Below are 25,491 nucleotides of genomic sequence, written 5' to 3' on the forward strand. Positions count from 1 at the left end.
GAAGCTGGTCATTGCCAGGTGTCTACGTGTTAGCTCGCACTTGAATCACAAAACTGTTCCGAGGGGGTCACCTGGAGTGACATTTCCAGAAGGTGCATTTCAGAAGCTATGCTCATAAATATTGCAGTCTAGCTTTGTTAAAAACCATAAAGGTCAATCAAGCGTTGCTTTCATAAAACTAAATAACAGGTGTCGCACCCAATGTACTAGTACTTTTTATGGATCATAGAAGAATGAAAGGCTACGTCGGCCAAGTCGATATTCACGCTTTTGTCTGCAGGCTACACAAATCTAAGCAGCTAATGCTTACTTAGTCGAGCAGTATTTCACTCTTTGATGATGTAGGCCTGTGTCTTAAAATAGACCATGCTCTTCGCGTGCTGTCCAATAAAACATGTTACCCATTCTTCATACGCATGCACGGAGCACTAGTAGCTTTTTAGGGCATTATCCACTTGCCCAACTAATGTCAGATGATACAATGGTGATGAGCATGAAGATTGCTACCCCCATCACGGCCTCATTGGTACATCCCATGGCGCTAGACTACAGCTCCTGAGAAGCTTGCGTTTACCACTCGTATGTGTATGAATCGTTGTGTATTGTGGTGGTATTTGTAGCATCTTCAGTTGCAGTGCATTATAATATAATAAGCACTACGGAATATGAGGAGAGTACAGAGAGGATGTCACACAGCGTGGGTAAGAATTATGATACATGATACGTATGATTTTGTGCAAACCTCATAATTGAGCAGCGAACAGAACCTTATTTTCACCTAGTGTTTAGTTACTAATAGGTAAGCCCAATTTGTTGTAAATCCTTCGGTCTGTATGTCTTCTGGACAAGGGGCCATATCCCGCCCTTAACCCCTTTCCTGCGGGGGTAATTCCCCCACAGTGCTGGGGTGGAGGGGTCCGCGGCGCCGCTGTGCTCGTTACGAGCTCAGCTCATCATGACTCGCAGTGGAGCTGTGCTCATGATGAGCTGAGTTCGTCACGACCCCGCCCACTGATTCATTCTCCCGCACAGGTGGGTAATTTATCGCGCGTGGCCGGGCCGCGGCCGTTATGACGAGCTCAGCTCGTCATGAGCACAGCCCCACTATGACTCATGACGAGCTGAGCTCTTCATGAGCATGGAAGGAGTTAAAGGTTCCCGAAGAAAGGTGCTGGCTGGATCGGTCCAACAGTGGTTCCATCATTTGAATTTTCACAGGTTTCCCCCGAGCGGTAAAAATTGGTTGCCTGAGAGGCAGCTAGGTCATCTGGGCAGTCAACAGGAGCAGCAGTACAGGTTAATAAGGACTAATTATGTTTAAATATACCTCGGGATACCACTCTGAGAAAGTAGCAGCCCTATTTAACATGCTAGGCTTCTCCATGCTAAACAGAAAAGGGGTTATGTTTCCACACCAGACAAGACAGAGCAGTTTCCATTCATCAACTGAGCATTGTCTTTACCTGTAACCAACACAATTGTGTTTTTATCTACAAAAGAGCCTTCCTTTAACGAGAAACTGTTGTTTTCTCCAGAGATAGTGGTGTAAAGAAAACAGGAAGGCAGGGAGGGGTGTCAAGTCTGTATTGGCATTTGTAGCACAACACAGCATTGATGAGGGAAATAAAAGTTATTTGCCTGAATTCTAAAGGAAGAAGGCTGAGAGAACTGCCCAGAGCCGTGCAGGCACTCTTATGTGCGTTCACACTGATATCACTGAACGAACCCACACTAAACCGTAACCTGCACGCTGTGTAGCAGAAGACTGAAAGACACTGCAAAGCCTCATTTTCAGTAGTGCCTGTATTTTACTCGGGCCGCTGCATGACAAACAAACAGCAATGCTGGGACTTCAAAGGAAGAAACAGGCCAAAAGCTGCACTAAAGACTCTGTGATAGAGTGGAGGCTTTGTGGAAGTATTGGGGGTCTCCCAGATCTTTATCGGGATTACCGGCTTCTATAGCCCTGGAAGTTGCTGAGACCTGCATTGAAGTTAGTTTAATAAAAAAGCGATGAGGTCACTAATGAAAGGCTAATGTTTATTGGAAACTGAAGTGGAAAAAAACCCTGAAAGTAATTGGGTTGTGTGAGATGCTTGGTTGAACAAATACCTTTGATATAGCTGCTGCAAGGTCTCTGCAAGCGCTGGCTTTAGCAGCAAAAGCGAGCACTAGCGTGGGTACCTGCTTCGGCCCCAGGGGGACTGGTGAGTGCACGTTGCCCTGCAGGAACTGGTGAGTGCCGTGCCAGAACTGGGATCTCGAGGTCTCTACTGAGACCAGCACATAGCACTGGACCCACAGCACTCGGGCAGCACTGTAACTTCAAAGCAAGGTGTAGATCTTATAGTGACAGCAGGGGTGCTGACACGCTTAAAAGAAGTTCCAGCAAAGTGGATTGAAACAGTACTTGAGCCTTGGGAGACTGATCAGAGCGAACACATGCGGAACAGGAAATAGTATGTGACAGCCAATAGAAATGGAGGAAAAGTTGGAGAAATGCCATTGACATGTACATGATAGCCAAGAAATCTACCTATGCCAGTAGGGGCTGCCCCTGGAAATTCCATAAACTCTGGATTCGTTTGATATCATATTAAGCCCTGGAAACCTTGGTGAATGATGGGGAGGGGGAACAAGAGGGCATTGGGTGAAAGACGTCATGTATCTTGCTAAATCTGTGAAAGCTCATTAGGTGATGAATTTTTATTTCTGTGTGACTCTGATGGCTGTGATCGTTTTTTAGGTCTCGCTGAGACAGCGAAAGCTGTCTCTTTGAGACATTTTGTAAGTGGGCTTTCAAAAGTGCTACCCACATGGTTTTGCTGGCCTAGGGCTTGAGTGCACGATGGCGTGCACGTGCACAGCTGCTCCTCTGCTCCTTGCATTCCCCCCTCCCTTCTCACCCAGCCCTTTGATGCTCTGCTCGATTACTTTCACTTTAGCCGCTTTGACCCTTGCATTCCCCTCTCCCTTCTCACCCAGCCCTTTGATGCTCTGCTCGATTACTTTCACTTTCGCCGCTTTGATGTTTGATCGCAAACGCGATCACTTCCGCTTGGAATAGCCTGTACTTGTTCTCTTTGTCCTCACATATGCTCTTACCTCTGTTTTTCTCTCTGGTCTCACATGTGCTATATCCTCTGTATTTTCACTCTGCCCTCACATGTGCTTTTCCCTCTCCATTTTTCTCTCTTTCCTCACACATGCTATTCCCTCTGTATTTGTCTCTCTTCCCTCACATGTACTCTTCCCTCTGCATTTTTTTCTCTATGCTCTCACATGTGCTCTTCGCTCTGTATTTTTTTCTCTGCCCTCGCATGTGTTCTTCTCTCTATATTTTTCTCTCTGCTCTCACATGCTCTCTTCCCTCTATGTTTTTATCTCCGGTCTAACATGCGCCCTACCCTCTGTATTTTTCGCTTTGCTCTCACATGAGCTCTTCCCTCTCTATTTTTCTCTCCTCCCTCACATGGACTCTTCCCTCTGTATTTTTCTCTCTGCCCTCGCGTGCTTTTCCCTCTGTATTTTTCTCTCTGCCCTCACATACTCTTCCCTGTATGTTTTCCTCTTTGCCCTCAAGTGCACTCTTCCCTCTGATCACATGCATACACAACTGTGCACACATACAAACACACACATGCATTTACACACACATATGAACATATACAAACACACACAGACATGCATAAACATATGCATATACATGCACACCAACACACCAACCCCACATACACATATAAACAAGCACGCACACCAACATACTCAAACACATATACATACACACAGACATGCATACACAGACATAGGTATACACACAAACATATGTGTACACATCCATGAAGACAAATGAACACAATGACACACCCATACTTGCACACCAACACACATATGCATACACAAACATATACACATACAAACACACACACATGCATACACACACAGATATATACATATAGACACACACACTATGCACACACACGCATCTCCCGTACTGTCTCAGGGGAAGAGTCGGTGTCAGCTGTCTCCTAGAGGGAGATCTCGCATGAGACAGTAAGACTCAGAGACATGTGGCGGTGGGGAGAGACAGACATGCCTCCCTTTAATTGTGTTGTTGCAAGATAGTGACTATCTTCTGCCACTGGTGCATTCAGATAAGCGGCAGGAAGTTCGTCGGACACATGCACTGGTTTCAATTTCGAGAAAGTGGGGTGAACGTTTCACAGATCGGGAGTGTGTGTCAACACGTGTTTCTCCTTCACGGCAAGGCCAATCAGTACGTTTTGTTTAACCGTGTGGTCATGAATCCTTTAATTGCATAAGTGAGCGGGTATGGATGTAAACAAAAATGTAACACTAATACCACATTTTCTGTCACTCTTGTGAACAGGTTTGCTGTGAATGTATGAATGAGAATGGCGTTTTAGAATACGTTGCATGGAAAAGGGTCAACATGGTGTATACGTGTTTTTTGGTGTTTTTTTAATTTATTTTTTATTGCATGGTTAACGTCATGATATACCGGACTCGGATGCTTCATTGCAAATCAGTTGTTTGGCCCGTGGTTATTTACGAGTTTGGAAAATACTTTTGTATTGTTTCGATTCTTTTTGTCTCTGCCCTATCTCTTGGCTGCGTCCTTACTCTCTCCCATCTTCTCTCTCCACCTCTTTGCTACATGTTCTCTCGTAATGTTTTCATTTTCCCCAACTCTCCTCTTTACTCTCTCTAATTCTTTTTTTGCTCCTTTTCTGTCTCTGTCCCTTCTCTCCTCTTTCTCTCCCCACCTGTCCCTTCTCTAACCCCACTCCTCTTCCTCTGCCCGCCCCCCATCCCTCTCTCTCGCAGTACTGCAGCATAGGCAGCACCAGGTCTCTGATGCCTTCTCAGTGTTGGCCCTGGGGGTGGAGGAGGTAAGTCAGCCCCCCAAGTGAATCCCATTATCAAACGATAGTGAACCTCTATTTACCAACCAGTACGGAGCGGTCTCGGGTGACGGCTGATGCGAACAGTGATCTGCTCTTGGCCCCGGCAGGGCCTGTGGGGTGGGGGCGTTACCTTACACTAGGAGAGGAAGTAAAAGTGATATCCTCCCCTCCCCCCCACTCCACCACTGTCTCTCCTCACCCTCCACCTCTCTCTCTCCTCCACTTCTGATTCCCTTCCAACTCGGTCTCTCCTTACCCTCCACCTCGGTCTCTCCTTACCCTTCACCTCGGTCTCTCCTTACCCTCCACTTCGGTCTCTCCTCACCCTCCACCTCGGTCTCTCCTCACTCTCCACCTCGGTCTCTCCTCATCCTCCACCTCCGTCTCTCCTCATCCTCCACCTTCGTCTCTCCTCATCCTCCACCTCGGTCTCTCCTCACCCTCCACCTCCGTCTCTCCTCACCCTCCACCTTCGTCTCTCCTCATCCTCCACCTCGGTCTCTCCTCACCCTCCACCTCGGTCTCTCCTCACTCTCCACCTCGGTCTCTCCTCACCCTCCACCTCCATCTCTCCTCAGCCTCACCCTCCACCTCCGTCTCTCCTCACCCTCCAACTCTGTTTCTCCTCACCCTCCACCTCACCCTCCACGTGTCTCTCCTCACCCTCCACCTCACCCTCCTCACTCTCCACGTGTCTCTCCTCACCCTCCACCTCACCCTCCTCACTCTCCACGTGTCTCCTCACCCTCCACACGTGTCTCTCCTCACCCTCCACGTGTCTCTCCTCACCCTCCTCACGTCTCTCCTCACCCTCCACACATCTCTCCTCACCCTCCACACGTGTCTCTCCTCACCCTCCACACGTGTCTCTGCTCACCCTCCACACGTGTCTCTGCTCACCCTCCACACGTCTCTCCTCACCCTCCACACGTCTCTCCTCACCCTCCACACGTCTCTCCTCACCCTCCACACGTCTCTCTCCTCACCCTCCACCTCACCCTCCACACGTGTCTCTCCTCACCCTCTGTGTCTCTCCTCACCCTCCACGTGTCTCTCCTCACCCTCCACGTGTCTCTCCTCACCCTCCACGTGTCTCTCCTCACCCTCCACGAGTCTCTCCTCACCCTCCACGAGTCTCTCCTCGCCCTCCACGAGTCTCTCCTCGCCCTCCACGAGTCTCTCCTCGCCCTCCACGTGTCTCTCCTCGCCCTCCACACGTGTCTCTCCTCACCCTCCACACGTGTCTCTCCTCACCCTCCACACGTGTCTCTCCTCACCCTCCACACGTGTCTCTCCTCACCCTCCACACGTGTCTCTCCTCACCCTTCACACGTGTCTCTCCTCACCCTCCACACGTGTCTCCTCACCCTCCGCCTCACCCTCCACAGGTGTCTCCTCCTCACCCTCCACAGGTGTCTCCTCCTCACCCTCCACAGGTGTCTCTCCTCACCCTCCACAGGTGTCTCTCCTCACCCTCCACAGGTGTCTCTCCTCACCCTCCACACGTGTCTCTCCTCACCCTACACGTGTCTCTCCTCACCCTCCACGTGTCTCTCCTCACCCTCACACTGCTGCACGCCTCACACTGCTGCATGCCTCACACTGCTGCATGCCTCACACTGCTGCACGCCTCACACTGCTGCACATCACACACTGCTGCATGCCGCTGCACACCACACACTGCTGCACGCCTCACACTGCTGCACGCCACACACTGCCGCACACTGTTGCACGCCGCACACTGTTGCACGCCGCACACTGCTGCACGCCGCACACTGCTGCACGCCACACACTGCTGCACGCCACACACTGCGGCACGCCACACACTGCTACACGAAACATTGCTGCACGCCACACACTGCTGCACGGCACACACTGCTGCAACCGGCACACTGCTGCACGCCACACACTGCTGCACACTGCTGCATTACTCACTGCTGCATGCTGCACAACACTGCTGCACGCCACTGCTGCACGCAGCACACTGCTGCACGCCGCACACTGCTGCACGCCGCTGCACGCCACAGTGCTGCATGCCTCACACTGCTACACGAAACACTGCTGTACGCAGCACGCTGCAGCACGCCCCACACTGCTGCACGCCGCTGCACGTCACAGTGCTGCATGCCTCACACTGCTACACGAAACACTGCTGCACGCCGCACACTGCTGCACGCCGCACACTGCTGCACGCCACACACTGCTGTGCGTTGCACACTGCTGCATGCCGCACACTGCTGCACGCCGCACACTGCTGCACTCCACACACTGCTTTTATGCGAGTTTATGCTACTGACATTGTAAATGACAATGCCTTTTATTTGTTCTAAAACCAAAACATAAATAAAAGGCATTGTAATTTTACAATGCCAATAGCTCAAACTCTTATAAATGTGAGACCTATTGCATTGCAAATGCTTGTTTGTGATGGAAGGAGGATAGTGATGGGGTTAGACAAGATGTTGCGTACTTTATACATACATATGTAATATCCTGTATAATTGGACATGCCTTTTGATATGTCATGTTTGAATTCTTTACAATAAAATAAAAATATAATTTAAAAAAAAAAGAAATGGAGGAAAAGAAAGTGGCAAGCACACAAATCAATGGAAAGTTAGGGTGAGATGTAATCCCCTTTTCAGATGTATATTAAACACAATAGATTTCACAAGCACTGTGCAGGAGAAAACTAAAAATGCTCCCACCAGGCAGGAGCAAACATATGTTTCCCTGTGCGCACTGATGCGGGCAGGGAAACTACTATGTCCCAGGGGTGAGCTCCCGGCACACAGTCAGTGAGCCGGCCCCAGGAAATGGGGTCTCTAGGGCCTTTAAAGGCTCAAGGAGGGGGCCACAGTTTTTTTAACCAATTGGCCCCAATGGATGGGATCCTATGGCCTTTAAAGGCTGGGAGGAGGGTCGCGCGGCCCCTCTCCCTTTTACAAAAAAATATTCAGTCAAGGGGTTAGGGTCCCTGGAGGCTTTAAGCAAAATTTTATTGTCAAAAGCCGTAACAGCCCTGGTATTTCCAGGGTTTTTAGAAATACAATATACATATTAGCAGTGCTGATGTTGATATTTGCAATATCAAAGTTGAACAGTTTAAGATCTGAGAATATCTGAACAATAACCCAAACAATAAACAGTAGTGCAATGTACCTGTTACATATTGTGATACATGCAGTTCCCGGCCCACCCAATCGAATGACTTTACAGTTATATCTCAATATAGCTCTCACCATCTTGTCGTCACAACAATTCCATACTTGTTGGTGTACGGGGAGTGGGCTCTAGATACAGTCCATGGTAGTCCGCCCACCTCTTCCAAATCCTGAGCTTCTTCTGGGGGTACCCCCTCACCTTGAATACTGGTATTTTTAGCCCCATACAAAAATCAAGTCCCCTCTTCCACACCTTAATTAATGGTGGAGGCGTAACTTTCCATGCCCTGGCGATATCACGTTTCGCCAGTGTGAGGCCCAGGAGTAGTAGATGGCGCTTGTACCTGTTAGCTTCTATCCCCTCAGTGATGTGTAATATGGCCATCGTAGTGAATATGGAATATCCCATCCCAGCACCTCCGAGAGACATGCAAACACCCCCACCAGAGATCGAGAGCACTGTACATTGCCACACTGTATGTATGAGAGTGCCTTCTGCACTTCTGCAGCGCAGACAAATAGGAGAGTCGACTAGTCCGGCCCTCCAAAGCCTGTGCCTAGTGTAGTAGACCCAGTGAAGGTATTTGAATTGTAGGAGTCGTCGACATTCCGCGATGGCAGCACCTTGCGGGTACTCCAGCCCCTCGGCCCAATCATCATCGTCTAGTGGGCCTAAGTCATTTTTCCAGGCGTCACGTGCTATGTCCAGTGTAGTGGGGCTATGAGCCACAAGTGTCCGTTATATCTTGGTGATTTTGTGGTCACTCAGCTCCCCCATAAAGAATTTAGCCTCTATAGGGTTGAATTTGAGTATGTCCTCTTGCTGTGCAATGTAAGGGGAGAATGCATGACAAAATTGGAGATATTTATAAAACATGTCATATTCTTTGTGGAGCTCCTGGAAGGACTTAAGCCTCTGACCGTGCATGACCTCCCCCACTGTAGATATGCCGATGGCTTCCCAACCCACAAAACCGGACAACATCGATAGCTGTCGTCGAAGACCATTATGCCACAGTGGGGTCTCTTTCGCCAGTCTACCCCACCACCCCATTCGACGTAGCGACTGCCTCCAAGTCACAAATACCGTCCTTGTTGCTGGCGGTAACATTTTAAGCGTTGGACCTGAGTATAAGATACTATGTGGTGCCATATTGCCCATTAACCAGCGTTCGTCTGTGTATGCTGGATCTCGTCTAGCTCCATACCACCAGTCATTAAGAATGAGGAGGTGTGAAGCTGCATGATATGCCTGGATTTCGAGGGTCGCCATACCGCTGCAGTATGTGGGCTGAATACAGGTTGTCAGGGCCACCCGTGCTGAACTTCCGCCCCAAAGGAAGCGGCCCAGAATTGCAATCATTTGTCTAAACCAGGTGGGTGGTGTTGCATGGGGGTGGTTTTGGAGTTGATAGAGAAAGCGAGGCAGGGAAACCATCTTAAATAGAGCAGATCTGCCAAAACAGGGATAATGGTGGGTGCGCATAGGAGCACACCTGCTCCTTGACTTTTACCCACAACGGGGCAAGATTTTTATCCCATGAGCTGGACTGGGAAGCTGACAAGAACACCCCAAGGTATTTGAATCCGTCCGGGACCACTGTCACTTCCCTTGACCATTCACCCATCTGGCATCCACCTCGTATTGGCCATAGGAATGACTTACGGACATTCATATAGAGACCAGAGGTCTTGCCAAAGACCTGCATGATCTGAAGCAACCTCTGGCCCGATAGATTGGGGTGTGAAAGAAAAAATAGTACATCATCTGCATATAGTGCCATGCGGTCCGAGACCTCCCGTGACCAGTCAAAGCCTCGGACCTGGGCGTCCATCCTAACCCAAGCTGCGAGCAGTTCCATAGCCAGTGCGAAGAGGTAAGGGGAAAGGGGGCATCCGTGACAGGTGCCCTGCCTGGTGGAAAAAGGTCTGTGAGGCAGAATCCGCCACTTGAACAGAGGAGGTATGGTTGGTGTATAGAAGTTGAATATAAGTGAGACCCCTCCCTTTTTTACAACAAAAAAAAAGCGTAGGGTTTCCGGGGCCTAGTAAGGCTCAGGGAGTGGGGCTGCACATTTTCTTTCAATGCAATTTAATCTTCCCAGAGCATGAATGTTTTGTTCACTTTACGCCCTCTTATCTGTCATATTCAGTGACCTTCTCAGCCTTACCAACAGTCACTTCCCATGATTCATGGAATGCACCCAAGTCAAGCCCTGCACACTCCTCACATATTTATTACTGACCTTCTCGTCTGGGCTTGAGTATTCGATAATATTTCTTGTCAATCATCCTGCACCCTAATACCTGGAGTCCCCCCACTTTCATTCCTCAGGAGGGTGAGCTAGATGCATCCCTCTAGTTCCCACTGCCTCCCAAGGCTGCCACTATGCTGCTTTACCCTTGCCATCTGCTTCATCTGTTGCTGAATTTCCACCCACACACCCCCTTTGGCAACTGGTTACAATCCGCCCCTATATCTTCCTTTCTCACATATATATATCAGCCCCATCATCCATGGTGCTCCTACCTTTGGAATGCCCTACACTGCCTACCTTTCCAGAACCTTTGTCACCATATTCAAACTATTTCTCAAGATGTGCCTGTTGTACACAGCATTAAAAGTCTTATGTACTCCAGTCCTTTTCTGTATTGGGTCAGCCTTTGGGCCACTTCAAACACACTAATACACAACAACTTGTACTGGACTGAAGAAGTAGATATTACGAGACATGGTGGAGGGATAAGTTCTGCTTAAAACATGAGGATAGTCTTGGCTCATTATACTGGAGAATGGTGGATAGGATGGGCGAGGCAGTAATGGAAGAAAGAAAGGCGCCTACTTAAGAGGATACTGGCTTACAGAGTCCATTCGATAGTTGTGATAGGCTATCCTTAGGCCTTACCTGGTCTCTGAGTTCCGTTTGGAAGGGGACCAATTTGCAAGAGTAAACCTTTGGTAAACGGGGTGAGGAGTGGCTTATGGATCACAAACAATTGTCTTCTTATTAGGCCAGGCTACCATAGTAATAGTTGTTTGCCAAAAAGCTGCAAAAATAGCTAGCATGTCTACTTTTCCCCTTGCACGTCTATTGGTCGGATGACTGTCTGACTTACTTTGTCTTAAAGAGTTTCCTAAATTTAAGGAGCTTGGGCTCGCCTCTTCGGGATGGTTGGAAGGCATTCCTGATTCAATCCAATTGTATTGGATTCCGTCCATGTCTCCAAATGACTGTTCTGAGTACTTCTGAAATTTGAATTTAGGTTGGGTTAATGTTTATCTGTAATTTTTCTACCTACTTTTGGACTTGGAAACTGTATGAGTCAGTCATCTGACTAATAGTCACAACCAGGCATTGATTAGTAGGGAAGCAATGATTGATCCCTGTGGGACACTGTTAGGGATCTTCGCACGGACAGACTCAGCTGAACCAATCTGGACTTGCTGCTTGCAGTTTTGAAGGAATCACTGAAACCTCTCCAGAGCCAACATTCCCATGCACTCTTTCATCCTGTTAAGCTATCAGGGTCTACTGTATGTGGCAAATTGATCTAGTAGCATCTGTGCTGCTTTGTGGACTGTGGTGTTTTTTTTTGTTGCTAAAATGTCTTTTATTTTATTCATTCATTCATATTATCTTTATTTCGACAATACATATGTCATAAAAGAGATGCATACAATTTAAAACAAATCATTATCAAATTCCAATATGAAAAATACATCTTTGAATAACAATATTTTATTAGCAAGTACTGTTTCAACTGATTGCACCTTGATCGGCCTATCTGTAATGGCGTAAACAGTTAGATTCAATGTACGCTTGAAGTTGTCAGGTGACCTTACTTGCCATGATTTTTCTTTGGAAAAGGCTTCAGCAAATTTGATGTACTCACCCATATAAAGGGCGTGCTTGCCATAAAGTTGACCACGTTTCCTCTCCTAATACTGGCAAGCAATGTTAAAAACTAGACAGGGATCCATGTTACAATCCACTGTTTTGCTTTTGCTCCAGGATTTGGAATTTTAAAAAATACGATAGCGAATAGCTTGGAACTTTAAATTATAAAGCTTTCTTTCCTTTGCATTCTGATACTTTTTTTTTAATGCATATTTATATAGCGCGAACTCGACCCGAAGGTATTGGAGCGCATTACATATTCAGGCACGGGGAAATTAAAGTGATTTGCCCAGAATCACAGGATGTGGACGCGACCTCGAGGCTCGAACGCTGGTTTTCTGCCCCAGAGGCGGCAGCGCAGCCGACGGACCACATCCTCTCCCCTTGTAGTCACTATTGGTTGTTGTCATAGTTGCAGGACTACAAGTTCCAGGATGCAAAGGTTAATTAAAAAAACGGAACTCGGTGACTAACAAACTACCTAATGTTGGACCACGCGAAAGTGTTACCGAAATAAAGAGGAGGTCTGGAGCAGGAAGTCGGGGGGCGGAGGGGGTGCAATACAAAGGGCGAAAGCATGAAAATAGAGTCAGACTGCACGAGGGAGTGCAGCAACGTCGGGTTTATTGAGGGGGCGGAGCCCGGGAGATAATATCCCATAATTGCTTCTGCCCTCGTTCCCGGCAGATTCTGCTCCGCGGGCCCCAGGGGGCTGACAGGAGTGACCCCCACCCCGCCGCCTGTGGGTAGCCGGTGCACGCAGTGCCTCTATGAAGCCCGCAGTATCAGCTGTGCCTCGCGCCGCCCTCTAATGGCTCATTTATATGCTAATTACCGAGCAGGGAATCGATGGGAGCCGGTAATCAATATGATATCAGAGCAGCAAGGGACTCGAGCTCCGCCGGTCTGGGGGGGACAATGCAAGGCTAGCAATTATGTGCACACTGGAGGGGCTGGGACGGGACCCGACTGCACGAGCCCAGCTGCTCTCTCTCTCTCTGAGGCACGCATTTCCGGGAGCCATCAATGTATACATAGTCTGCTAGGCTAGACTGTAAGAGGAGAGGCCATTATCACCAACTGTGCAGACGGCCATTGCTCCAACGTCTGCTCACCGCTTTTATGGCTTTGGAAAGGCTGCTTTTATTTACATCCAGGCTTGCTGACAATCCTGTATATGGTGGCCACTAATGTCATAGTTTCCTATGATTTTTATTGAACATAAGTAGCCATTATTGCACAAAAGGTTGGAGACCCATGGTTTATTTAATGCATAGTTACTTGGGGCGTGACTGTGCAAAGTTACAGCTACTTCTCAATACATGGAAACCTCTGTAGCATGATTTTCCAGATGCTGTCGTGGAATATCATGTAATAAGAAAGGTGTAAAAACTTGTTTGGTTACTCGTTTATTCATCTATACGTTACTCCCAGTGTTTTAAGGACCCACGCCAGATATTTCTGTAACCTATACAATACTCATGCCTTAACTGCGCAAATTCTGTAAGCGCTTGAAGCTTGCCCCGCTAAATGTGTTCTGTGCTGAATGGAATATTGCACTTGCTGCCTTCTGTGAGAGAGAGAAGCTTGCATCGCAGTTCCATGCTGCACCTGTTGTATGAGGAAGCAAAGCTTGCAGAGCTGCCGCCTGGTTTGTACATGTCCGGTGACGGTGAAAGTTTGTGCTGCCGCTGTCCTAGGTGTCCTGTCCTCTGAAGCAGGGAAGTTTGCACTCTGTCTGCCCAAGTTGTACCTGTTTTATGAAGATGGGGCCTTTCCACTGCTGTTGCCCCAGTTGATGAAAAAAACAAAGGATATATTAAATGAACGTGTACAATATACCCTATGAACCAGGTCTTGTTTCACAATATTTGATGTGTTAAACCAAGACCCATATTCCTGAGGAAGGCTCCTGACCCCATGGAGCAAATTTCGAGCGCCAAAACATTTAAATGGAAAAGAGAACCAGGGTCCAGTGCTCTAACTGCCTGTTTTTAATCTTGTGGTAGGGAAGCAGCAGTAACAATCGTTTTTAGTTCACCCACCCACAATTTTAATATAGGTCTGGCAGTTTAACCTAAATGTCAACATAAGTGACATTGCCTCACCAATATAGGGATCCACTTTTAGTCAAGGGAATAAGAGAGTGCCTCTGCAACAAGGCCCCGCCCCATTGAATGCCGAAGGCCTCTGGGGTCGCTGAAGTTAGAAGCGAGACCAGCAAAGGCGCAGAGGATCTTTGTGCAGTGGAAGCCTTTGAGGCGGCAGCCTTTTTAATTGTGGCTGCAGAAATGTAATTTCCGGAGAATGCTATCCGTCTCTCTCCCTTGTGGCAGCTATGGGTGCCCTGCCCACCTTTATAAGGTTTTTACCCTTGACTTTCCCAAGATAGTGATAGCAAGCATAAAAGGCTTACCCCAACCGTGCGGTAGAGGGATTGCGCCTCAGATGCAGCATAACAACAAAAGGCCCACGTCCACCGCGCTGGCATCAATACGGCCCTCGGGCACACCACACACCTTACTTTGTGGCCCCTGGGAAAATGTTTGTGAGTACCCATGTGTTAGAGTGAGCTGCACAGGCCGAAAAGCTCTTGTTATGCTGTTTTTTTTTGCCAGTGCCTGTTGCTGCACGACCTGATCTTCTAGAAGAAGGTAAACAGGGCTGTGTTGGGACACGTGATACTAGCTTGTTTTACTGGATGGTCATTAGGGAAGAGAGAGCTTGTAAAGGGGGACGCTGGCAAACCATGCATCCAGGTCTGTTTAAAATTAAAGGGAGCAATAATTCACAGGGCTGGGAGCAATTTTAACTGGGCCTTCTGGGTTCTTCTTCAAGAGATCCTGAGCATTTTTTTGTGCCAGCAGTGGTGTGTGTTTGCTCATCGGCAGTGGAGCTGGACAAGAGTGTTATTTTTGCGGCATTTCTTGCATTATACAGTGAAGGTTGTCTTTATTCAGCAGTATTGCTATTCTTTATTGCCTCATTTGCCTCTATTCTTGAATTTTTCTTCTTTGCTTGTCAGTTACTTATACCAATATATATCCTTGCTTGTAGCCTCTATTGATATTGTTCTAAAAGACCATGCCGCATAAAGCTGTGAGGAGGGCAGCAGGGAAGTCTAGCAGGGATGATGATATAGCGTGGGTAATGGGGATGCTGGACTCCATCGAGGAGTTGCTGTCTTTACTGCGCTCATCTATTAGAGGTGCTGCGCGGTGGGGGGGCTGCACCAGCTACTATGAAGGAGTGCGCTTTAAGATTAAGAGTCCCACGTAAGACCCCTTTGCTCCCTCTTCCCAAGAGGCATAAAAAGGCTGCGTCCAGTAGAGGGATCGGAGCAACCCAGTTTCCTGATAGTGGCAATGTACTGATTGTACAAGCAGCATTTCAACTCCCAGGTTTGTCTAATGCCCCCGCTCAATGAGGTGGACCCGCCACCCGTAGGTGGTGCTGTGGCCGTTGCGTCCTCTATTGCAATCAGAGGAACATTTCCTTTCTGAGACCGAGCGCCCTGCAGCCCATCAACGCCCCAGTGACTCCCAGTCGACGGGCTGTCGGGGGCTCCAGCGGCTGGACTGACAGCGGCTGCCCTTACAGTTGGTGCTCAGGCAGGTCCGCCACTACCTAAAGAGTATCCCTCTTGAACTCACTACATTTACTGTGATGATAAGTGATTGCCACACCTAGACACCACCCCAATAGGGATGGGAAAGGAAAAAAATACTTTTTTGCATGCAACTCTCACACACTCTAGTAGTGTCATGCTTTATCATCGGGGTCACCGTGACCCCTAAAGATCAGGTTGGGCTTTACTGTGATCCAGGGACCTCTTAGATGACAACTGAAGGATAAAAATCCCTCACCCGCTCCAAGGTATCCATATATTCGTGAAGCGGATGGGAACGATAAAATAAACATTTTGGAAAGGGATTGCAGGAAATCCTACCTGCCTGCAACCTAATTGAGCTGCTATTGCTGCAAAGTTTTATCAAAGTCATGGCCAGAGGTATTCTTCTGCTTTCTCTCTGTCTGAAATGCAATGAGTGCTGGTAATATGGCTGGGCCTGATTACAAGTGAACCAAATATGGCCCGGTGTCCCACCCCTGATCCCCACATGAATACTTGTAAGGTAAAAAAACAGAGAAGGTGGCGAAGGGTTTTTCATAGGAGGTCGCTGTTGTTACCCAATATGGGGTTTGCCGTATTCCAACGCTGCCTAGTCTTGATTCCAGCTCATGCCTCTTTCTTCAAGCGCCCTCTTGTTCCTGTCGCTTGTCTCACTCTTTCTGGATCTTTTTCAGCCTTACTTTCTCCCTTTGTTGCTGTTTTCCTTTCTTTCTCTTACCCCTTTGATCTCCCTTTTCTGTCTTTATACTGCTCTGGGTCAAACTCTGCTGACGAAAATATGTCCTGGGCCCAGTGCTTGAAATGGAAAAATATAAGTGCAGGTACTCTGTAGCAGAGTACCTGCTCGTTTCTGTGAAGTGCCGGTACTCTCCAGTTAAAAGTATTACGTCGCTCTTGAGAAGTGCCAGTACTCTCCCTCTCAAAATAAAAAAGTGCCGGTACTCCGTACCGGGCAGTACCGGTACTCCGTACCGGGCAGTACCGGTCCATTTAAAGCACTGCCTGGGTCGAAAAAAATAAGTTTCTTCGTACACCACCTACCACCACTGGCACACGTTTAAGCACTGGACATTGGTAATTTTGGGATTTGTGGGAACTACTGTGGAATTGTGAGTTTACGTTGAGTGTACCCTGAGAAATGAATGATTACTGGGGAAATGGGGGAAAACGCATGTGTAATCCCTCATTTTCAATTGGAGTTTAACCTGAACATATTTTCTGGTTTGTGGCAAAAGTGCAATCCTGACCCGCCTGGTAATTCCTGTTACTGGACCTATCGAGATTAGCAGCGAACTCTTAATCGACCCACATAACCGCTGAAATCCGCAGCGATCTGCAGGTCATGTTTACAAGACAGATTCTGCCTTCACCATAGGTAGTACTAACCTATTTACTAACAGCTACCAGAAAAGCATAACGGTGGTATGAAGCGCTCTATATAAATATGTCATTTTTAAATATGAAGGGAAGGTTGAAAATTTGCCTCTGACAATCATTATTCAGTGTTCCTTCCAGACAGATCAGCAGAATTTCCCAGAGGTGAGCTGCCATTAATGTAAAGCTGGTCTGGTGTCTAACCACTGCATTACTGTATCATTGACAGGCCTCACAAACCAGGGCTACTGGAATTATGAGGCATGGGCGGGCCAAAGGGGAAATGGGACAAGTCAACCTTTGCAAAGGACCTTCCAGTGTGCGGCAACACGTGCCACTTCACTGTTAGTAACTTTTGAGCCGTTTGAGCTAAACACAAATATTTTTGTTAAAATCCGCAGATTATGCAGCAGAAGATGGATTATGTGGCAAATGTGGCAAATCTATAACCGTGCGAAAATAACCGCTGCAGCACATTCGCATAATTCCAGTGCTGTCACAGACTTTCCATAAGGTCCCATTCTGCTTGAGCCAGTCTGTAATGAGGTTGAATGTGGGTTAGGGGGGGTCGGTGGAGACAGGCATAGCCCATGCTGTCCCCTTCATATTGTGTTTTTTTTGTCTCCGTTAATGTGTCCCAGGAGGGATGGGTGAATTGTTCGGGACTACCCTGCAATTTCTAGCAAGTATCTGCTTGAAATACTGCAAGTGAAAAAAAAAAGCGGCGCCCCCCCTGATTGGTCGTTGCCCGGTAACATCATAATCATCAGGAAATTAGGTTGTTCCTTTTTTTCTACTCAGGGCATGCGAATGATTGCAGCACGGAAGAGAAGGGAGAAGGGAAGCCGGTTCTCACGGAACAAAGAGATACACGGGGTGGTGCAACGCCCATGGATCCACACAGGCAGCCTCAGCCCACGGTAGGCCGCAATTTCCATGTCTGCCTTTGTCAGTGATTGATGGTAGCCCAACACAGTGCCCAGTCATTGTTCTTTTCTAGGTTATGGAGAACAGAACCCTAATGAAATTTAATGAAATTAGCCCAGGGTTCAGTTTGGGTTGTTTTTGTTGAAGTGCATACATTTGGCAGGGTTTTCTGCTCTATGACATAAACGTTAATGGTGGTTTTGTGTCTGTGTTCCTGTTTATTTTTTGCCAACTTATATGCATCTTTTTTATTAGGCTGAATGGCTTTGTTGATGTTTGTGTTTTTCCAGAGTGGGGTGTGCAAATCTGTGCTCATCTTCCGTGTGGATCTGTGTGGGCTCATCTCTTGGCACAAATGTGTGTGTCTGCTTTTGTGGGTGTGTGTGATTATGCACTTAAATGTTAAGATGTTGGTCAGTGTATATATGTATGAGTGGTTCTCCCTGTGATCTTATGTTAGCATACTGTCAGTATGTTTCATATCTGTACACATTGTTTGTATGGCTTCATTAAAGCCTGCTTGGTTCTTGGCCTTGTAAGTCCATCTCTTAGTGTTGGCTTGTTTGTATGTATGGTTATCCGTTTACCGCGGTTGGTTTGTTTTTGAGTGACTAGTGTTTCCCTAGACCCAACTTTGTGTCCAGGTCCTTGTGCAGAACTCAGCCTCTCTGTGTGCATTCCGTTGAGAGCATGTGTTTATTGTAATGCGTAGTTCTTGGTTTATTTGTGGTAGTTTAATTTACTCTGAGTGTATGTGCGTGATTTCAATCTGGGTTAGTGATCATGTACTTTTTTGTGGGGGGAGATGGAAGCTTTGGCTAATATCTTATCTCCATGCTTGGAAGACGCTTGCTTGCCTCTTTGTGTGGATTTATTTATTGTTTTATGCGTGTAAGGCCAATACAAGAGGATGGGTTTAGGGACAGATGGCTATTACGTTTCTGGTCAAACAACACAAGAAAGAACAATACCAAAATAATTTATAGGTATGACAAATCTGACAAGTATTGCCAAAGTAAGTACAAAGGGTACATTAATTGACAGATGAATAACAATTTGTATATTGCCTTTCCCTGCTGTGAAATATTCATGTTTTATCTCTTCAGGGGGCACACAGGGACTTCCTTTGCTCTTCTCTCTGCTGTTGTCATTATTTTCTGTGTTAATAAGGCAGAGTTTTTCTACTCGGTTGCCCTAACAGAGTTTTTATTGTCCAAGCAAATGTGGGAACATTTGAGTGCTGAATGTCTTTGTATGCAGGGTGGTGAAGGGGGAAGTTTACTTTTCCCAGGTTCTTGGTGGGTGTTTAGTTTGAGTGGCGCAGCCAGTGTCTATTAGTTCACCTTAGGTCAGTCAGCCTCTGCTTGATGCACATTTGCCTGTGGATTAATATTCGGAGCACACACCAATGCTGGGCTGGAAGTGTTATATTTTGAATGCTGAGCTTGAATACTTTCAGTAAGGCGCTTTGGAGGATGAAATATATGTCAGCGTCCCATTCCAAATAAAATGTGGGTCCTAGATTTTGTTTACTTTTTTTGTGGTCTTTTTAATTCCTCCATTGATTTGTTTATTGGTCTTTGCGGATCATAAATGATGTGTTTTTTTTTGTTTTGTTTATTTTACTGAACATGTGTGAGTTTCAGCAGGGCCTTGGTGATACAGGTTTTAGACGTGGTCAGACCAGACTTTTCTACAGCAAGTGACTCAATTGGTTTAGATTTTCTCATCGATGTTGCAAAATGATTTCTGCCAATCGCAGCTCCCATTCGTGTCAAATTTGTAATAATATATTTCTGTGTTTTTTTCTTCTTGATGTATGATTTTGTTTCAAATGATTCCTTTCAGAGATTTGGCGCTTAATCTCTAATTTGCTAGTTTTTTGGGTTTCAGCTTTGCTAAATGTCTAAATTCGCCTGTTAGTTTCTTAGCATTCTCTTCAGATAGCTGTTTGTGGAGAGTACATGCACCAGTGCTGCTGTGAATCTTATTTACAACCATGCCAGTTATGTAGTCGTTGTCAGCATTATAACCAAACAGCCATATACCATCATGAGCCTGAGGCTTTAATTGTGCTTCTGTAAACATCATAAATCAGTAACCAATGGGGAAGTAGTTTTGACAGTGCTTCCTCACATCACATGATGTGCCACTCGCTTGCTGCTTTGATTTGCCCTAGGGAACAAAAACTGTTTAAAGAACAAAAAAAAAAAAGGTTTTCTTATGTATGCTTTCCAACGCGTCACAAAGCTAATATTTCTTACACAATCCACTCATTTTGAGTGGCGCACACTTCGGTATGCTTCCCTCTTACAGCTATTTATTTACCCCAAATGAAGCGTAGTCGCCTGGCTTGGCTTTAAGGAAATTGGCAGATTTTACAACCGAGCTATGCCTCTGATAGGCCAGGAGGACTGGGGCAGGGTCAGTCACATTTTAGTCACATCACAGATTCCAAATATATTCTCATTTATTCTATTGCATTTTTTATGCTTTTACATCCATCATCTTTGGGGTGTAGGCCCATGCTTTCTTTTCTTGCCCTAAGGGAAGCATAATCTGTGAAACAGAAGAACACTTCTTTCCTGCCCATCACCAGCCTAGTGCAGATGCAGAAGGGCCACGCCTCCTGGAGGTAGAGGAACGTGCTCATTCTGTAGGGTCCACCTTTGGGTAAGATGGAGACTCAGGGGGGACAGCAGCAATTTCCATTGAGAGTGCGGTGCCTGCACCTACACTCCTTATGATTCGGCGGCTTCGCCCTGGAAAACCGCGCTTTCAGTCCCCGCTATGCTGACGAGAATGTTGTTGAATCGGCTGCAGGTGCTTATCCTGTCCCAGGGTGCCATGTAAACCATAGGCAGCAAAAGTGTACAAAGCAATCCACATGGCAGCAAAAGTCAATAGATGGCACCCATGTGTATGAGGAAACTCCCACCATGAGGAGCTTGGTGATGGTGCATTCCTTTTTATTCCTGAAGACAGACCCCTACTTTGGCTGTTTGTCGTTAGAAAACTAATAAATACTGACATGTCTGCTTGACAGTGCGTTCCTGCCCTTGCTGGTTTTAGGCCTTGCTTTTGCCTAGTGGACAGCACAAGCTGCCTGTTTGCGAAATAGCTATTATGACCTTAGAAAGGGCTTACAGCCCAACCATTGCTGACTGGTGATTGGCTTTATTGTCACTCTCATTTTTAGGTCTCGCCTGACCCAGCGCATGCGCTGGTCTGGCGAGAATTATTGAGAGGGCTCCAAAAAGTGCTACCAGGCCAGCCTAGAGCTACAGTGCATGTGTGCGGCGCGCGCGCCGCGCTTTACCCGATTACTTTCACTTTCGCGGCCGCTTTGATGTTTGATCGCGATCACTTTCCCTTTCGCGGCCGCTTTGCATGGCCAATAGGTCTCGCTTTTGGGACCTTATAAGTATTTAGTTATGCAACTGTTGCATGGCTAAACACTTATAAGGTCCCAAAGGCGAGACCTATTGGCTATGCCAATGCTTGTTATTCGATGGCTTCCCTTCCTCGTCTTGTGTTTGCTTCTCACCTGAAGTACAATTCTTTTGATAAGCTGACTCGTATCCTCTCACTGCTCAAATTTAGGGAACAATTGTTTTTATTTTAGTTTTGCTAGCTCTCTCCCATCGCTGTTGTTTCCTCCTTTTAAATACACAGCCACTGGCACAGTGTTGCTCCCCTATCCTCCCAGCTTGTCTGTAAAACAGAGCACCAGGGATATTTTTGGTGGGTTATATATGGCTAAAAAATATACTTCATGGGTTGTTTTTTCACCCCCTGAATTCCACATTTTCCACAAACGCACACGTTTTTGCATCGAAATACTTTTATAGTGCAGGGAAGGGCCACCTGCAGCACTCCGCTGGCATCTGAGGCAGAATGTGTACTTAGCATGACGCTTCTCCTTGAGGTGCAAAAATCTGCTCCCAGTGCTATGGCAGATTACCAATGGCTGAATCTTGTGGAACGTGATTTGGGCATTGCCAAGCCTTTCCATTCTGACAGTTCCTTCTTTTAAAATCCTGTTCACAGTTTTCTGAATGAAAAGTTTATGGAAAATAAATGATGCCAATTAGAAAGATTGATAACATTGATTTCTATGCACAGTTTTAGATACCATAATATACGTTTGCTTTTCCTCCAGCATTTTGAAACATTTTTTTCTTTTTCTTTTTCTTTTTTTAAACAATACTTCAACCACAAACATTGGCAAAGCCAACGGTTCGGCACTCAGATTATAAAAGCAAGACCTACAGCCTTTGCCAATGCGTTGTTTTTCTTTAAAATGGCTCTGGGCACAGTCAGGAGCTGTATCAGGGTAAACAAGACACTGCCATGGTAAATGGGCCAGCCATGAGTAGGATGACTGATTCATCACTGCCAGTCCACTTGGGACTAAAGGAGGCCATCGATTCCTACACATGCTTCTTTGTGCCACCTATGTGTCTCCATCTCTTCCAATAAGATTTCACTTGAAACAAATTGGAGGCCACTCGTCAAATTGCCAAAAAATGAGTGGATGAACACAACTGCAAAGAAATCCTGCATTGTCCTTCTCCACTCTTGCCATTTAGGCTGCTCTTTCAGGATCTCAGGCCCGCCTGAGTGTCAGATAGGGTTTGCTCTGTGCAAACTCTTCGAGAGCTGACATCATACTTACAGGACAGGACATCTCTGCTTGTGTAACCAATGGAACATCATAATAAAATGTAATATAATAATTCAACCTTCATTCCTGAAAGGGATTTACAGACTTGACACTATAAATGAGGAAATGGTATGAATCCCTTTCAAAGTGGAAGGATCCCAGACAGTGACCTATTTGTAGATGTTTGCGGAAGTGGAATTTGACTGCCATAGATCACCTGAAGTGATTTAACATGGCATTTATTGCTCCGTCCCAATAATGATACATTGTACTTTAAAAAACTTCATTGAAAACCTGAGGCTGCCGAAAGGGAAAACGAAGGCATCAATTAGAGGGGTGCACATACAACAACAGTGGCGGTCGGCATGGATCTGGGGGGATGCGGCGGGGGGAGGGTAGAAGGGGGTAAAAAAAGATGGGCAAAAAAAAGTACCTCCTCGCCGCGTCTCTCCTCTATCGTCGCCGCGTCTCTCGTCTGTCTTCTTGCCACATCTTTCCCAACCAGGAACAGGAAGCACATCCAGGCTCCCCAATGCAGTGTTGTGATTGGTCTGAGCGACGTGGTTTGGCACTCAGCCAGGGAATGGGAGCCTGGGCATGTTCTCCACCCAGACTATAGTGCAACCTGGGTGGAGAACATGCAAAGTACACAACTGTTTGACCAGCCCAAGAGTCTCCTGCTGTGTCTCCATTTTGTGTGTTATTCTTCTTCTAGCTCTCCTAATTCTTACCCCCTCACTTTCCCCCTACTGCTCTCATTTTTTCAACACACCAACAATTAAAGATGGAAAGTGGGCTTGGGTGCTACATTTGGTTCTTCCCAGGGTGCTATCTGCACGAATGCCAACCCTGAAGTCATGTTAATAGATGAGAGAACTAGACAATGAGTCATTAGAAATGGAGAAACATAAATCCTCCTGGTGTTCAAGCGAGTGAGAGAAACCTGAGCAAATAGGTAGCAAATGGTGAAGCTGGCATTGCATCCAGACTTCTATGTCCAAGTCAAGTCCCATAATCCAAGATATTCTCCAGAAAGGGTGCCCACAAACACAGAGGTCAAATGCATATGACGATGCTGCTAGCGAGCCTGTATTCGTAGCTTCTCAACCAGAGAAGCCCTGCGCTAGATGTGTTCACTGATCTCCTTGGCAAAGCAGCAAACCCTCTTGTCCCAGAAAGTGAGGCTCAACAACATGTCCATTATAGCAAAATCACCAAACACAGGACTGTGCAACTCCAACTCACCTAAAAGCAAATTGCTTCGTTCCCAATTGATGTGTACTCATCAGTTTTGGACCATACTGAAATGATTATCAGACACCTGCTGGAAGACAACAGAAAAGAAAGTGCACAGGGAAGAGCTTCATTGAATGAACTCGGGGAAGGCATAGGATTGTCTCCTCAGACAAAACCAAACTCTGCTACATTACCTGACATCGGGAGAAGCTAAGCGGTGGATATCAAGCCATACATTTTTACAACTTGCAATGAGAAACTTAGAAGAAAGCTACTGAATCATAGGTGCATCCGTAACCCCTGCCCAAAAATAGAAAAACAATTGTGGCCTCTGAGAGATATGAACCTAAAGGGGGAGTGAACAGAGGAAGCTGAGCTCGTTTGATGGAGAAAAAGGAAAACGGAACATTATTTTTATGAAGTGCCATTTAAAAAAGTTTGTCATATTTACTAACCCAACTAAAGTACCAAAAGTGTGAGCATCAAATTCCAAATTACCTCTTTGAGCCAACCTAGAGGTACGATGAAGAACAACTTGTACCTTGGCTAAAGCACAAGTTGTGATTAAGGCTCCCTGTTTTCAGTTTTTACTGATTCTTACAGATAAATACAGACAGAAAAACATTTATTTTCTTGTCTGTATTTATTTTTAAATGTGGATAAAAACAGAAATTGGGTGCTTTTTGAGTGATTCTAAATACACATTGTCATGACTGTCAGGCCAATAACTGTGTGGACTGATAGGTAAGGGTGTTAAAAATGAAAGTGCAAAAAAAGCTTAAACAGCAGGAGGTATGCACAAGGCTGATACTGAAATGTGCATATTTTCATATAAGTGCATTGATTTATCTTCTGCGGGTCTTCATATCACTAAAACCTGGCAGGCATTCAAGCATGACAGCATATTAATTGGGTAAATAAATGTGGAAATATACCAGTTTCAGCATTATTTGTTTCACAATACCCATAATAAATATGGATACATACAGATAAAGTTGGCAAAAAATAAATGTGGATAAATACAGATGGAATTGACAAAAAAAAAAATACCATAAAACCGAGAGACCTAGTTGTGATCAGCCACGGTTCGTGACTAATAATCTGAAATTCTTAAAAAATAATCTCCCAATCCTAGAATGATCACTGCAGAAGGATTGCATAATGGACTGAAAGGCAGAATTTGACCCTGCCTCTTCAGTCTACTAAATACTGTGAGATGCAAATTCTCACATCTTAAAATGTTCCTAGAACACATGCCTTACCAATTACAAGCCACAAAGCAACATAACTTTGTAGAGATAAGAAAATTCATCTGAGCTGAAGGTCAAATAGATATAAGGAAATAGCAAAATATTTGGCAAAATGTTAAGCAAACAGGACAAAAAAAGGAGGATAAAATGTACCTATACCACCAAGAAACTCCCAGCTATAGACATGGGTATAAGACGCAGTTGACCGATGTACTGTGGGCGGAACAGTACAATTCAAGGGGCTCTAAGAGACATCCTACCCAGAGCCTTTATGTAAGTTCGGATTGGCACTCCATGACCGCACAGAGCAGGCATATCCTCCTTTTTAGGTCTCGGCTAGCGAAGGCTGCGCTTGCGCAGTCTCGCTCGCGAGATTTAATGATTTCAGTACGGGGCTTGAACCCGCCCCTCTTCTC

At 46.3% G+C, this 25,491-nt stretch overlaps 1 protein-coding gene across 5 annotated transcripts in view; it reads left to right on the plus strand.

Moving 5' to 3' along the window:
• The window catches only part of PHC2 (polyhomeotic homolog 2), a 556,042-nt gene that overhangs the window by 32,657 nt on the left and 497,894 nt on the right, over positions 1-25,491 (plus strand). For 2 of the 5 annotated variants that reach the window (XM_085603951.1, XM_085603956.1), the window contains exons 1-2: positions 12,830-12,850; positions 17,798-17,916. The exons of 1 other annotated variant lie outside the window; for it this stretch is intronic. The gene's annotated coding sequence lies outside the window, so the exon portion shown is untranslated. Of the gene's footprint in view, positions 1-12,829; positions 12,851-17,797; positions 17,917-25,491 lie in introns of those variants that run through there. 2 more of the 5 variants (XM_085603959.1, XM_085603955.1) reach the window with 1 other exon arrangement.

This window comes from Triturus cristatus, chromosome 1_2 (genome assembly GCF_964204655.1).
Source record: "Triturus cristatus chromosome 1_2, aTriCri1.1, whole genome shotgun sequence".
NCBI lineage: Eukaryota > Metazoa > Chordata > Amphibia > Caudata > Salamandridae > Triturus > Triturus cristatus.